A 7,762-nucleotide genomic window follows, 5' to 3' on the forward strand; every position below is an offset into this window, starting at 1 on the left:
TACTGACACACACACACTGCCCAGTGAAACACTGTACATACTGACACACACACACTGCCCAGTGAAACACTGCAATATACTGACACACACACACACACACACACACTGCCCAGTGAAACACTGCACAAAGGGACACACACTACCCAGTGAAACACGGTACATACTGACACACACACACTGCCCAGTGAAACACTGTACATACTGACACACACACACTACCCAGTGAAACACTGCAATATACTCACACACACACACTGCCCAGTGAAACACTGCACATAGTGACACACACTACCCAGTGAAACACGGTACATACTGACACACACACACTGCCCAGTGAAACACTGTATATACTGAAGCACACACTGCTCAGTGAAATGCTGTACATACTGACACACACACTGCCCAGTGAAACACTGTACATACTGACACACAGAGACACAGTACCCAGTCAAACACTGTACGTACTGACACACACACACTGCCCAGTGAGACATTGTACATACTGACACAGACACACACACACTACCCAGTGAAACACTGTACATACTGACACAAATACACTGGCCAGTGAAACACTGTACATACTGACACAGAATGTCCAGCGAAACACTGTACATACTGACACACTCACACTGCCCGGTGAAACACTGTACCTACTGACATGCACACTGCCCAGTGAAACACTGCACATACTGCCCAGTGAAACACTGTACATACTGACACACACACACTGCTCAGCGAAACACAGAACATACAGACACACACACACTGCCCAGTGAAACACTGTATATACTGACACACACACTGCCCAGTGAAACACCGCACATACTGACACACACACACACTGCCCAGTGAGACACGGTACATACTGACACACACACACACTGCCCAGTGAAATGCTGTACATACTGACACACACACACACACACACACACAGCCCAGTGAAACACTGTACATACTGACACACACACACACACACACACACACACAGCCCAGTGAAACACTGCACATACTGTCACACACACACATAGCCGAGTGAAACACTCTACGTACTGACACACACACTGCCCAGTGAAACACTGTACATACTGACACACACACACACACACACACACTGCCCTGTGAATTACTGTATATACTGACACAGACACTGCCCAGTGAAACACTGTACATACTGACATACAGACACACTGCCCAGTGAAGCAGGGTACATACTGACACACACACACACAGCCCAGTGAAACACTGTACATACTGACACACACATACATAGCCCAATGAAATGCTGTACATACGGACACACACACACACAGCCCAGTGAAACACTGTACATACCGACACACACACACACTGCCCAGTAAAACACTGCACATACTGACACACACACACTGCCCAGTGAGACACTGTACATACTGACACAGACACACACACACTACCCAGTGAAACACTGTACATACTGACACACACACACTGCCCAGTGAAACACTGCAATATACTGACACACACACACACACACACAGCCCAGTGAAACACTGTACATACTGACACACACTGTCCAGTGAAACACTGTACATACTGACGCACACACAAACTGCCCAGTGAAACACTGTACATACTGACACACACACACTGCCCAGTGAAACACTGTACACACTGAAACAGACACACACACTACCCAGTCAAACACTGTACATACTGACACACAACACCCAGCGAAACACTGTACATACTGACACACACACACTGCCCAGTGAAACACTGTACACACTGACACACACCACCCAGTGAAACACCGTACATACTGACACACACACTGCCCTGTGAAACACTGTACACACTGACACACACCACCCAGTGAAACACTGTACATACGGACACACACACTGCCCTGTGAAACACTGCACCTACTGACACACACACACTGCCCAGTGAGACACTGCACATACTGACACACACACACAGCCCAGTGAGACACTGCACATACTGACACACACACACAGCCCAGTGAGACACTGTACATACTGACACACAACGCCCAGCAAAACACTGTACATACTGACAGACACACACTGCCCAGTGAAACACTGTACCTACTGACACACACACTGCCCAGTGAAACACTGCACATACTGACACACACACACAGCCCAGTGAGACACTGTACATACTGACACAGACACACACACTACCCAGTGAAACACCGTACATACTGACACACACTGTCCAGTGAAACACTATACATACTGACACACACACACTGCCCAGTGAAACACTGTATATACTGACGCACACACAAACTGCCCAGTGAAACACTGTACATACTGACACATGCACACACTGCCCGGTGAAACACTGTACCTACTGACACGCCCACTGCCCAGTGAAACACTGTACATACTGGCACACAGAGACACAGTACCCAGTCAAGCAGTGTACATACTGACACACACACTGCCCAGTGAAACACTGTACATATTGACACACAACGCCCATCGAAACACTATACATACTGACACACACACACTGCCCAGTGAAACACTGCAATATACTGACACACACACACAAACACACACACACACACACACACTGCCCAGTGAAACACTGCACATAGTGACACACACTACCCAGTGAAACACGGTACATACTGACACACACACACTGACCAGTGAAACACTGTATATACTGATGCACACACAAACTACCCAGTGAAACACTGTACGTACTGACACACACACTGCTCAGTGAAACACTGAACATACTGACGCGCGCGCGCGCACACACACACACACACACACAGCGCACAGTGAAATGCTGTATATAACGACACACACACTGCACAGTGAAACACTGTATATAATGACTCACACACACACACAGCCCAGTGAAACACTGTACATAGTGACACATACACACATGGCCCAGTGAAATGCTGTACATAATGACACACACACTGCCCAGTGAAATGCTGTACATACTGACCCACACACTGCCCAGTGAAATGCTGTACATACTGACCCACACACTGCCCAGTGAAACACTGTACATACTGACACACACACACAACCGAGTGAAACACCGTAGATACTGACACACACACTGCCCAGTGAAACACTGTACATACTGACACACACACACTGCCCAGTGAAACACTGCAATATACTGACACACACACACACACACACACACACACACACACTGCCCAGTGAAAGACTGCACATAGGGACACACACTACCCAGTGAAACACGGTACATACTGACACACACACACTGCCCAGTGAGACACTGTACATACTGACACACACACACTGCCCAGTGAGACACTGTACATACTGACACACACACACTGCCCAGTGAGACACTGTACATACTGACACAGACACACACACACTACCCAGTGAAACACTGTACATACTGACACACACACACTGCCCAGTGAAACACTGCAATATACTGACACACACACAGCCCAGTGAAACACTGCACATAGTGACACACACTACCCAGTGAAACACTGTACATACTGACACACACTGTCCAGTGAAACACTGTACATACTGACACACACACACTGCCCAGTGAAACACTGTACATACTGATGCACACACAAACTACCCAGTGAAACACTGTACGTACTGACACACACACTGCTCAGTGAAACACTGAACATACTGACGCACACACACACACACAGCGCCCAGTGAAATGCTGTATATAACGACACACACACACTGCACAGTGAAACACTGTATATACTGACTCTCACCGCCCAGTGAAACACTGTACATACTGACACGCACACACACTGCCCAGTGAAACACTGTACATAGTGACACATACACACATGGCCCAGTGAAATGCTGTACATAATGACGCACACAATGCCCAGTGAAATGCTGTACATAATGACACACACACTGCCCAGTGAAATGCTGTACATACTGACCCACACACTGCCCAGTGAAATGCTGTACATACTGACACACACACTGCCCAGTGAAATGCTGTACATACTGACCCACACACTGCCCAGTGAAACACTGAACATACTGACACACACACATACCGCTCAGTGAAACATTGTACATACTGACACACACACTGCCCAGTGAAACACTGTACATACTGACACACATACAGCCCAGTGAAACACTGTACATACTGACGCACACACACAACACCGAGTGAAACACTGTACATACTGACACACACACACACCACCCAGTAAAACACTGTACATACTGACACACACACACACAGCACAGAGAAACATTGTACATACTGACACACACACACTGCCCAGTGAAACACTGCAATATACTGACAAACACACACAAACTGTCCAGTGAAACACTGAACATACTGACACACACACATACCGCTCAGTGAAACATTGTACATACTGACACACACACTGCCCAGTGAAACATTGTACATACTGACACACACACACAACACCGAGTGAAACACTGTACATACTGACACACACACTGTCCAGTGAAGCACTGTACATACTGACACTCAGTACCCGGTGAAACTCTGCACATACTCACACACGCACACACACTGCCGAGAGAAACACGATACATACTGACAGACACTGCCCAGTGAAGCACTGTACATACTGACACACACACTGCTCAGTGAAAAACAGAACATACAGACACACACACACTGCCCTGTGAAACAAACACACACACACTGCCCAGTGAAACACTGCAATATACTGACACACACACACACACTGCCCAGTGAAACACTGCAATATACTGACACACACACACAGCCCAGTGAAACACTGTACATACTGACACACACACACTGCCCAGTGAAACACTGCAATATACTGACAAACACACACAAACTGTCCAGTGAAACACTGAACATACTGACACACACACATACCGCTCAGTGAAACATTGTACATACTGACACACACACTGCCCAGTGAAACACTGTACATACTGACACACATACAGCCCAGTGAAACACTGTACATACTGCGACACACACACACAGCCCAGTGAAACACTGTGCATACTGACACACACACACTGCCCAGTGAAACACTGTACATACTGACACATACACTGCCCAGTGAAACAATATACATACTGAGACGCACACACTTCCCGGTTAAATACCGCAAATACTGACACACACTGCCTGGCGAAACACTGAACATGCTGACACACACTGTCCAGTGAAACACTATACATACTGACACACACACACTGCCGAGTGAAACACGGTACATACTGACACACAAACACACACACTACCCAGTGAAACACTGTACATACTGACAGACACACAGCCCAGTGAAGCACTGTACATACTGACACTCAGTACCCGGTGAAACACTGCACATACTCACACACACACTGCCGAGTGAAACACGGTACATACTGACAGACACTGCCCAGTGAAGCACTGTACATACTGACACTCAGTACCCAGCGAAACACTGCACATACTGACACACACACACACACACACAGCCCAGTGAAACACTGCACATACTGACACACACACTGCCAAGTGAAACACTGCAATATACTGACAAACACACACACACTGCCCAGTGAAACACTGCACATAGTGACACACACTACCCAGTGAAACACTGTACACACTGACACACAGACTGCCCAGTGAAACACTGTACATACTGACACACACACTGCCCAGTGAAATACTGTACATACTGACACACACACTGCCCAGTGAAACACTGTACATACTGACACACACACTGCCCAGCGAAACACTGTACATACTGACACACACACTGCCCAGTGAAACACTGTACATACTGACACACACACTGCCCAGTGAAACACTGTACATACAGACACACACACACACTGCCCAGTGAAACACTGTATCTACAGACACACACACACACTGCCCAGTGAAACACTGTATCTACTGACACACACACACACTGCCCAATGAAACACTGCAATATACTGACAAACACACACACACTGCCCAGTGAAACACTGTACATACTGACACACACACACTGCCCAGTGAAACACTGCAATATACTGACACACACACACACTGCCCAGTGAAACACTGCACATAGTGACACACACTACCCAGTGAAACACGGTACATACTGACACACACACACACACACACTGCCCAGTGAAACACTGTATATACTGATGCACACACAAACTACCCAGTGAAACACTGTACGTACTGACACACACACTGCTCAGTGAAATGCTGTACATACTGACACACACACTGCCCAGTGAAACACTGTACATACTGACACACAGAGACAGTACCCAGTCAAACACTGTACATACTGACACACACACATTGCCCAGTGAGACATTGTACATACTGACACAGACACACACACACTACCCAGTGAAACACTGTACATACTGACACAAATACACTGGCCAGTGAAACACTGTACATACTGACGCGCACACACACTACCCAGTGAAACACTGTACATACTGACACAGAACGTCCAGCGAAACACTGTACATACTGACATACTCACACTGCCCGGTGAAACACTGTACCTACTGACATGCACACTGCCCAGTGAAACACTGCACATACTGACACACATACTGCCCAGTGAAACACTGTACATACTGACACACACACACTGCTCAGCGAAACACAGAACATACAGACACACACACACTGCCCAGTGAAACACTGTATATACTGACACACACACTGCCCAGTGAAACACTGCACATACTGACACACACACACACTGCCCAGTGAGACACGGTACATACTGACACACACACACACACTGCCCAGTGAAACGCTGTACATACTGACACACACACACAGCCCAGTGAAACACTGCACATACTGACACACACACACAGCCCAGTGAAACACTGCACATACTGACACACACACACATAGCCGAGTGAAACACTCTATGTACTGAGACACACACTGCCCAGTGAAACACTGTACATACTGACACACACACACACAGCCCAGTGAAACACTGTACATGCTGACACACACAGACACTGCCCAGTGAAACACTGTACATACTGTCACACACACTGCCCTGTGAATTACTGTATATACTGACACAGACACTGCCCAGTGAAACACTGTACATACTGACATACAGACACACTGCCCAGTGAAGCAGGGTACATACTGACACACACACTGCCCAGTGAAACACTGCACATACTGACACACACACATTGCCCAGTGAGACACTGTACATACTGACACACACACACACACACTACCCAGTGAAACACTGTACATACTGACACACACACACACTGCCCAGTGAAACACTGCAATATACTGACACACACACACACACACACACACACACACACACACACACACACAGCCCAGTGAAACACTGCACATAGTGACACACACTACCCAGTGAAACACTGTACATACTGACACACACATACATAGCCCAATGAAATGCTGTACATACGGACACACACACACACAGCCCAGTGAAACACTGTACATACCGACACACACACACACTGCCCAGTAAAACACGGTACATACTGACACACACACTGCCCAGTGAAACACTGCACATACTGACACACACACACTGCCCAGTGAGACACTGTACATACTGACACAGACACACACACACTACCCAGTGAAACACTGTACATACTGACACACACACACACTGCCCAGTGAAACACTGCAATATACTGACACACACACACACACACACACACAGCCCAGTGAAACACTGCACATAGTGACA

The sequence above is a fragment of the Stegostoma tigrinum genome, chromosome 13 (assembly GCF_030684315.1).
Source record: "Stegostoma tigrinum isolate sSteTig4 chromosome 13, sSteTig4.hap1, whole genome shotgun sequence".
NCBI classification, from domain to species: domain Eukaryota; kingdom Metazoa; phylum Chordata; class Chondrichthyes; order Orectolobiformes; family Stegostomatidae; genus Stegostoma; species Stegostoma tigrinum.